Source organism: Sceloporus undulatus, chromosome 3 (genome assembly GCF_019175285.1).
Source record: "Sceloporus undulatus isolate JIND9_A2432 ecotype Alabama chromosome 3, SceUnd_v1.1, whole genome shotgun sequence".
Lineage (NCBI taxonomy): Eukaryota > Metazoa > Chordata > Lepidosauria > Squamata > Phrynosomatidae > Sceloporus > Sceloporus undulatus.
This window is the reverse complement of record NC_056524.1, coordinates 253,892,838-253,903,312: the sequence shown is the minus strand read 5'-3', so window position 1 is coordinate 253,903,312 and position 10,475 is coordinate 253,892,838. Positions and strand designations below refer to the sequence as shown.

General features: G+C 38.5%; 1 long non-coding RNA gene across 1 annotated transcript; it reads right to left on the bottom strand.

Moving 5' to 3' along the window:
* Positions 1-1,091: 1,091 nt before the first annotated feature.
* Positions 1,092-8,861, bottom strand: LOC121926176. Its single transcript, XR_006102985.1, has 3 exons — positions 8,801-8,861; positions 2,289-2,430; positions 1,092-1,356 (listed from the first exon to the last, which is right to left on the bottom strand). It is a non-coding gene; the product is annotated as an uncharacterized LOC121926176 (long non-coding RNA).
* Positions 8,862-10,475: the final 1,614 nt, after the last annotated feature.

Genomic DNA, 10,475 nt, shown 5'->3' with positions numbered 1-10,475 from the left:
GCTCACGCTGCCTCTTTCCCCAGGACTCCTCTGCATTCCAAATTTCCTTAGCCTTCACTCTCACAACCTTGTGCTTTTGTATCTCGAGTCCTTTTGAGCTCACCTTCCTTTCCAGCTGTACTGCTTTACTGCTAAGATAGGGAATAAATGAGGTTGATTTATACCAACCAAGTCAGTCTGTGTTTTCCATCTGGTCATGGGCTGTGTACTCAGTAGTAGCTTTTCAGGACTACTTATTTCTTTTTTTATCTAGAGATGCTGAGAACGGAACCTTGGTACTTCTGCATATTTTATCTCTGAAGGCTGTGGCAGGAGATAGAGCAACCCAGTGAAACTTCTGTGTGCCCTACCTCACTGTACCATTAGCAATGGTGCTGCAAATTCCTTCCAGAGATTCCATCGTTGTCACACAATCTTGTATTACATGACTCTATAGATTTACATGTTTTGAAACCTTCCTCAGGTATAATCTGTTCTGGAGCAATAATGCAGCTTGACTCCGCTTTAACTGTCATGGCTCCTGCCTACACAATCCTGGTATTTGTACTTTGTTGTGGCACCAGTGCTCTCTGACAGAGAAGGCTAAATATCTCACAAAACTAAAGATCCCAGAATTCCATAACATTGAGCCATATCAGTGAAAGTAGTGTCGAACTGCATTATTGCTGCAATGTAAATTAGTCCTGAGTTGTCTTTTACTATATGTAAACCATATCTTATAATTATACCTGCAAAGTTTCCTAACAATTAGCTGGTTGAGAGTGTGAATACGTTATTCCACACATCATTCTCCTACACACACACCTATCTACCTATATTGTTATATATATTATTTCTACTAATTCATTTATAAACATAGTAGTATGTACACTATTCATTCATGTATTTCATTTCTTTGCTGCCTTTCTCCCAGAAGGCAGCTCACAATTAAAACTATTTAAAAACTTTACAATAAAAATATTGTAATACAATAAATAAAACTTTATTATAAATTTGTTGTATTGTAAAATAATACAATTAAAATCAAATAGCTAAAAACAGTATAAAATTACATAAACATACAACAGTTAAAAACATAACTAAAATGCATACTCCATATAAAAGCCTCCCATACATGATGATACATTAAAAGCTTGCTTGAATAAAACAGTATGTGTGTACATAGCTTCCAAAGCAGCCATACAGAGAGTAAAACATAGCTCACAAACAGTATAACTGCAGAGCTTCAATTGCTTTATCCATGGTGAAGGGTTGATGTTGAATTACATGTAATGGTTGGATTGAAGAATGACCCCTTGCAAACAAAGACTTGAACTGGAATTCAACTGAAACCAGCATTAGTGATATTTAAGGGCCCTGGAAAAGAGAAATGTAGTCTAAAATTGTGTTATGGTCTATGACAATAAGAGCAGTAATATACTTCAATCAAATATACTTCAAAAATATTATTTATGTACCCTCCCACCCTGAGACCATATTTTGATATTGTTTGGTTCACGCTTATAAGCCACAGTTGTATGTACTGTGGTTTTGGCAGCCCTGCTGATCACATACCGCCACTCAAGTCAGTTAGTGCAAACAGCTAACCTATCTAAGTCACATCTAGCCAGAGCCCACACCAAACAGCCCAAGCCATTGCATAAGGGCATCCTAGCATATCACTCTCAAGGAGTATAATCCTAGCTCCAGCCCAGGTTTTTGGTCTCCATCCAGCCACATGGTTGTAAGTCTTTGTCACACACTTTTCTTTCTATTTTTGATGGGCTATGTATTCTATTCCACACTCACCCAGGTTGCAAATCCAAGAGCAAAAGCTGCAGTCTAGACAAAGTGCAACATTTAAAGCTCCATTTATTTCAATGGAAGAATGAAGACTGCATAACATTGTCTAGTTTATGCCCAGATTTTCAGGGTGAAGAGAGACATAAAATGGAAACAGAACTCATGGCACATTGTCAAGAGTAGTATAGGTCTGGCTTCTTCCTGGCTTTGTAAATGAAATGACAGACATCCATATCAGTGAACAAAATATTGGCCCAGCTGTTAGTTTTCCAGCTACTCCTACAAATCTATCTCCCCTCAAAAGAAACATCTGGAAGTTCAAAATGGTTCTGGGGTTTGGTTTTGCTATAGTACTGCCAGTTTGGTTCAGTCTTGTAGACGTATGGTGTGTGTTTGAATGTGTTTCGAAACCCAGCCCTGGAAAGGAATCTGTACATTTGGACAGAAAGCAAGGTGATGCTTCCAGAACACTCTCATTTGTCTCAAAATGCTATGCATGTCTTCACCTGCTGACAGTCAGCTTTGTCTCCAATCAGCTTTGGCCTGGCAGGAGTTGTTCAGATTCTTGACATTGGTTGGTTTGGGCAGCTGAACACCATTTCAGATCTTGGATTTTAAAATAGTTTCAGTAATGAGGAGAAGATGAATCTGGAAGAAGTAAGAGCAAAGTTCACAAATAATTTAAAAAGATTTTTAAAAAGAGGGAATGAAATATTAAACTGTTAAAAGACAGGGGCTCATTGTGAATCCTATATTGGTTCTAAACAGTAAAACCTTCTGGAACTTTTTTAAGGGTAAGAAGAAAAATATCTGCTTAGTTTTACTGAATTTATACATAATCTTTACTTCAGTGAGCTCAAGGCAATACAAATAGCTTTCTTCTTTTCCTCCAAATAACAACACTGTTGAGTAAGGTCAGGGTGAAAAAGAGTGATCAGACCAAGATAATCCAGTGAGTTTCAAAACTGGGTGGGAAATTTCTCAAATTCTTTGAACACTCTAACCAATATACCATATTAGGAACTCAGTACAGTACAGGTTGTTTGGTTCTGAGTTTAAAACACCATGGTAGAATTTAGGTAATGCAAATGTAAAAGGGAAGGAAAGGCTGGACAGTTAGCCATACGTTGTAGAATGCTATAGTTCTGAATTGGCTGATGCTCCTTGGAGAATTTCAGGCAAATAAAGAAACAATTTTTTGTGAGTTTTTCAGGCTATGTGGCCATGTTCTAGAAGAGTTTATTCCTGATGTTTTGCCAGTATCTATGGTTGTTGTCTTCTCAGATGCTAGTGAAAAATCAGGAATAAACTCTTCTAGAAATGGCCACATAGCCCAAAAAACCCCACAAAAAACTGTGGATGCTTGTCATGAAAGCCTTCGACTTCACAAAGAAACAATTGTTGGCAACCGGCAGAAATAGTGACCCCTAGCATACTGGGGGGGGGGGGGTGGCTAGTCCGTTATATTACATAAGACCTTTTTTAAAATGCTGGTCTGTAAAACATCCTCTAAGTCTTATGATTCTAAAGCCTGCAGAAAGACAGTAACTTGTTTAGAAGGGAAAAGCAGTTCCGTCCAAATTCTAAAGCGAGCTATGCTTCCATTCATTTATTTGCATTACTTTAATCAAACTCTCCATGTGAACATCTATCTTCATCAGGCTCTGTGTGAAAACAAAAAACTTCCACAATGTGAATGAGGTACAATTCAGTGAGTCTCATTCTGTACATTTGTCAGCTAATGCAATGAAATTGTGTGGAGTGTGCTGTATAAAAATGGCAGTATGGCTTGGCCCTGGTTGGTCTCTATGTAGATGAAAATAAACATTTCTTTCCTGAGACATAATGTTCCTTCTTCCTTTAGCACCCTTGCTGTCATTTTCCCTTGTGAGGAAGATGTAGGCTTGCTGTTGTCTAAAGAGAGAAGGGGAAAAAACTGCTTTCCCTCCTCCCCTTGGGGATGTTAATTTCAAGGCTGACTGATTTCAAGACACCAGGCCTTGCTGGAGGTATCACTCAAGACTTGCCTGCTGGCAGCAGGGGGCCATTTGTCTCACCTGTAGGCTACATGGCCTCAGGAAGGTGGGGAGAACCTTCTGAAAGCTTTGGAATCTGCACCTGCTCTGCCCGTCTGTGTTTATCTTTTAATCCTCAACCTGGTTTTCTTATATGAGCATTTTCAAAGGAAAAAAAAAAAAGAAAGGGAAAAGAAAATAAACTGTAGATTTCCGGCCAAACTCTCCGAAAAGGATCAGGCTTAAGTGGTTAAGTGTGTTGAGGCAAGTGTTTTGAACATGACTCAGAGCTTAAAAATAATGTTTGCCTTGGCTTGGGTCGGGTAAATATACAATGCAGATACAAAGCAGACATGCTGTCTAAAGAGCAAAACGCTATTTTGAGTAGAAGGATTTTGTTCCCTTTGTGATTTTATCCAAAGGAAGATGCACCTTTTTCAGGGATGTTTTGAAATCATGGGGGGAGGTGGGTAGCTTTAAAAACAACAACACTGAACAGACCTTCTATTCCCTACACTGTCTGTGCTTCTTAGAGAGCCTCGGAAAGACTGACTTCATTGCCTATCTCTTTAGCCCACAATTAGGGAACACCATCCAATAGTCCTTATTGGGACAGGGATTGGGCAGTGATGGTCCCAATTAATACTCTGCCATCCCACTTTCTCACCTGCTTTTAAAGTGTCCAAGTTGCTTTCTCTTCCTTCCATTTCCCCCCCTCAGCTCACTTCAGTTGTTGCAAACTAGAGTTTCATGGAGCCTTGCTCTCCCATGCACACAAAGGAAAAAATACACAAAACTAGTATTTGAAGCAGATGAAACCCTGGAATATGTATGTAGTTTATGAAAGCCTGTAACACTTAAAACCCCAAATAAACTGCTTAGGAAGAGTAAGACTTCACCTCCTCATCTCTGGCAGTGTTAATTGTGTACAAACTACTTTCCCACTTTGTATTCAGTTTGCAGTAGATGAAATAAGCAAGGACAAAGGATGAAAGTGGGAGAAGAGAGAAACCGGGACATTTTAAAAGTGGCTGAGAAAGCAGGAGAGCAGAGGATAAATGAGTCTGTCCCTGTCAAATCAAGACAGTTGGAAAGTATGTTAGACTGACAGGCAGTCTAGCTTGAATTAGTGAGTGTATTTATCATTAAGTGTTCTTAACACCCCATTTACATAACAAACTGACATAATGGGGAAGAAAGACTAACTCATATGTAGAAAACTAATCACGTGCCATAATGATAGAATAACTTCATTTATTGAACTTATTTATATAACATTCATTTTACTGATTTCATTTATATCCGATTCCCTGCTCTGCCCATGAATTTAGGGGCCTCTCATCCTGGCACTGAACAGAGTCAGTAAGATTCAGTGAGAATTGTTCAGCTGTATATCATATAACCTCAGATTATTCAGTTTATGCAGTTGCTACTGTATTGCTATATTACTCTATTGCACTGAACAAGAAGCATATTAAATGAGCTTTGAGTTGGGAGATAGGTATGCAATCAATCAATGGCATAACTGTTCACTCCCATCAGATCTCTGCATAGGTCCACCAGTTAAGCTCCACTCTACATTTGCCAAATTTGCTTATAAGAATTCTTGCCTTTCTGTTGAAATCATGCTATCTCAAGAAGTTTGCAAAGTAGCCATAGGGCACAATCCATCAATGGTGTCTCCTGTGCAAGTCTCTTTTGAAGGAATGGCAATAGCATGGTGTTTTATAGTCTGCATCACTATCATTCATTTGAAAGGGGCTTATACAGGCATTCAAAGCCCAATGGACTATGCCCACAGTTGGCTCCAATGTCCATCAGTAATGATCTTCCCAGTAATTCCTTGTAAACTTGGAAGGGAACTTGAATAAAGAAAACGATTGAAGGATATCCAAGACCTAGGGGGCAGAAAATCTCTAGCCAGTTGAAAACAAAAAAATAGTCCTAAGCAACAACCAAAACTGTGTATTAGATTGATTAATTATTGTATTCTAATCCATATTAGAGCTTTAAGTCTTTAGGTGTGGCTCTTTAGTTCTAACATCTCATAAATTATGGGTATAATGAAGCAGTCATTTATCCTGAGCTGATGATAAATGGCTTGCCCTGGGAGAAACTAAAGAATAGGAAAGTAGATCATTTTCATATTTGGTGAAAACAATATTAAGTACCCGGGCCTCTGTGATTGCCCTAATAAATGAATAATCTGAGGTGAGGGGCTTGGCAGTCAGGGTAAAAAATAACCTGAGCTTTCTCTGTCATTTGTCAGGCTTTGCTATGACAGCATGCATTATGGGTAAATGAGCAATCAGCAAGAACTATGTTATGGCTGGGATGTTTTGAAAGAATTTATCATATGCATTGCTTGGTACCTTTAAGACCTTAAGGCTTAATAGCTATAGTGCATGACGGCAAGTGAGCACAGTTCCTATTTACTATCACACGCTTCATTTCCAACAGATGCCCTTTATATCGAAACTTAACATGTAAGGCTTTAAAAAATTATTAGTAGCATTATGACCTTCAATTAGTATTGTTTCTTAAATTACACTTTTCTTAACACATTGCATTTAAAATGCTTGTTAATTATAGTGCATCTAGAAAGTGTGAAGGAAGTCAGTTGTGAAGGTTTCAAGGCTCAGGTAGGAGCAACGTTGAAGGGTACAAAATTTGAATTTTTACAGGACAAAATTGTGCATAGGGAACTCTGAACAGAAAATGTAGAAAATACACTTTTGTGACTGGCATCCAATTGGTTAATCCCAACTAGAGTAGAACCATTCAATCAATTGCTGAATTGTGACTCAACATGTAGATAAATCCCATTGATTCAATGGGTCTATTCAAGTTGAGACTAACAGCAGCATTTAGACCGGTGCATATAATTTTTATTATTGAAGCACGCCGATCTCCTCCAATAGTATTGTTATCTTTTACCTCACAAGAACCCTATGATCTTGATTACATTGAAAGGTAGTAGCAGGCCCAAGGTCATCCAATGACCTTGGATTAGAATCCTAGACTGGATTTCAAATATGTATATTTTTGATGTACATGTGATAAATATGATAGCACGCGGAGACTCCTGGAATACCTCTTGATATCCATAGCAGATGGCTGGATATGAATGGAGTAAATGTTGGGAAACACTTTTAAGCAGAAGTGAATATTATTTAAAGAGAATAGACCTTTTCCATGTTACAATGATGGCTACTGTTGAAATCAATTATTCTTTATTTGTGGTGAATGTATTAATTGGGGCTAGGCATGGACATAACTTCCTATAATACACTCAGTAACTTCTTTATAAACTTCAGTGACAAGAGGCTTGTGTGTATTTTATGCACTGTACTGTGGTCTTTACTCCATATTGGGATACAAAAAATAATTTAGGATTGACTCTAAAAGCATGATGTTAAGCCAGGCTCATTCTTATCTACAACGTATTTCAGTTTTAAAATGGGTTTAAGATTATCTTCCAGCTATTTGGCTTTTTCTTAGGTTCAGAGGTTATGGTTAGACAGAGAGAAGCATATTAATTGCCAACTGTTTTATAGGCTTGGAAAGTCAAAGTTTTACCTGACCTTGAAATCTGAATAGCTCATTGCTTGTCCTAGAAGTTTATGAAAGTATGTAAGAGAACAGAAGGACAGCAAAACTGGAAATCATTGAGGCCATTTGGCAGCCATCTTTGAAGTGTTTTCCTAACTAAAAGCTGGCACTTATTTTCTATTGAAGAGCTGCTCCTCTTGGCCAGTTACTCCCTGTTCTTTTCTCTTTTGTGTTTTCCATTTTAAAAAAAATGTCTTTTTTTTAAAAAAAAGAAAACTATTGGTCATGCATACAGATTTCTCTTCGAACATTTAAACTCAGCAAGTGGATTTCAGGGGAAAGTCCTGCCCAGCTGCATAATGCTGGTAGTTGAAGCCATCCTAGCAGGGATCCCCTTCATGCATATCTATAACATGTTAAGATGCCAGATCAGAGCTTAGTATAGTTACTTTTTGGGCTACCGGAATCTCATAGATGCCATGGCCACTGATTAACAGGTTAGCTGTTTGACAGACCTGTGTCAACTTATGCAGCCCCCTTCAAAGTTTACAGCTAGTGTCACATTTACATCTTTCTGTATCCTGTAATGTAAGTGATCTCTCTTATCCCAGAGAGGCAACCTAGAAAGATACCATAGTTGATGATATCAAAAGTCATTGAAAAATTCAGCAGAACCAATAGGGACACACACACCCTGTTCAGTTGCCTGCATAGATCATCTGCCAAGGTGACCATAGCTGTTTCTATCCCATAGCCAGATCTGAAGCCAAATTCAAATGGATCTAGATAATCATTTTAATCAAGGAAACCCTGGAGCTAGTAGGCCATCCACCACATGCTCCAGTACCTTGCCCCTCAAAAGTGATATTGGATAATAGATAAAGGGCTCATTAGAAACATTACTTCCTAAACTTGCTGGATTTGTACCACAGGAGGTGGAAGATAAAGTTGCAGTGGTTTGAGCTTTGAACTACAACTCTGGAAAACAGAGTTCAAATCCCTGTTCATCCATGGAAACTCACTGAGTGACTTGGACAAGTCACACACTCTCAGCCTCGGAGGAAGGCAAAAACAAACCCCCTCTGAACAAATTTTGCTAAGGAAACCTTATGATAGGTTCACTTTAGGGTGGCCATAAGACAGAAATGACTTGAAGACGCACAACAGATGGAAGGTGACCCTTCCCCGTACTTGATGTTGGTGCAGTTTTCCTTTAGTTATTGTGTTCTCTTTTGGATGTATTCATATATTATTATTATTATTATTATTTATGTTATTTATACCCCGCCCTTCAGCCCTAATGGCTCTCAGAGCGGCTTACAATTATTATTTTTAATAAGACGGTTCCCTGCCCTCAGGCTTACAATCTAAAAGACACGACACCCTATATAAATCTTCATGGGTGTATATTCAGTGGATCCAAAACCACATCATATTCTCCCATGACTTACCCCTGTAACACCTCCTATCTGCTTTTAATGCAGGCAGAGCTTCACCAGTGAGGCAACTCTGTCTGGTAAGGATGTACACCAATGTGGTGTAGTGGTTTGAGCATTGGACTAAGATTCTGGAGACAATGGTTTGAATCCAGGCTCAGCCATGAAAACCCTGGTGACCTTGGGCAAATCACACTCTCCCAGCCTCAGGGAATGGCAATGTCAGATCCCCTTTGATGAAACTTGCCAAGAAAATCCCATGATAGGTTTGCCTTTGAGGGCACCATAAGCTGGAAAGGACATGAAGGCACAGAGCAACAACAAGAAGGATCTCCATGGATCTCTTCCTTTATCCATAGAGAGGATGCTCCTCAGTAGCTGTGTTCCTCCCGCACCCCCAAACTCTATCACATAAATCATGGGTTTGTACAATGGAATCATAAGAACCATAGGTTTGTATTATGGGACAGGAATCACAGGTTTGTAGCAATAGAGTTTAAGATTTTTTAAATACACTTTCCTGATTGTTTCCAATACGACTAAATCACAGCTAGCTTTCATTGAACCAGTGGCTTAATTTAGAAATATATATTGCTTCAAAAGTCCCTCCCATGTGCTTACAATAAATCTGCCCCTTGAAATAATTGCTGCTCTGAAGTGCACACAGTTGGTGCAAGACTCTTGGGGTTAAAGCAACACTTACTCATGCTTAGAGGGGACCCATGGAAACCAGTGAGATTTAAATCAGTGATGGATAACATCTCTCATTGATTTTAGTACATCTTCTCTAAGGATGACTTAAGTCTAGATCTAAACCCAATCCTATCCATTATAGGATTATAGGAAATGCTGTTGAACTCAATGAAGTAGGATTGCACAGTTCAGCTGCAAGCTTGAAATATTTTTGCATGAGTAAGTCCCATTGAAACTAATGATATGTGTCAACAAGAGTATACAGTTAGAATTAAACTGGAGCACAATTCTTTCATGCATGCAGTTCTTCAAACAAACAAACAAAAAGTGAAGTGCTTAGCATTATTTTCAAAAATACATTAATATAACAATGAATATATGGAATATAAACAACAGAAAAAATAAAAATCTCAATTTATCACTTACACAAATGGAAGTCTCCTCAAATGTTTGTGAAATGCATGTTCTCTTTTAAACAATGAAAGCAGTATTACAAGGAGTAAACTAACTTGAAAATAGATTCTGATTAAGAATATCAGGTTATGAGTGTAGCATTCATGCCCCTTAATTGTTTGTATTGATCACAAGCAAATTCATTGGAAGGGGGAGTGGGGGTGAGGAGGGTTGATTATACAAACAATTCCCCATATAATCCAGAGGCAAAATTCCTCGACTTGACAGGACTCTCCCTTTGACAGTTCTCCTACGGTAGGTTATTTTGGAGAAAACATATGTTTCCATTTTCTCTCCCTCTGCTTCCCTTTTAGTCCCCAGGCTCCATAAGGGTCACAGCAACATTAAGGCTTTTGTCAGTGTGATTAATAGCTCTTTAGATCATCTTTAATTCACTCACTAATGACTGAGGGTCTTTCTGCTCTCCAAGTAATCGGGTGATGTATGAGCCGATAGTACACCTTGTGGCAGAGGTGAAAATCATTCAGGCAATGCAAATATTGTCACGGGGACAAATGTTTTCCCTGTTAATAAAAATTAATGA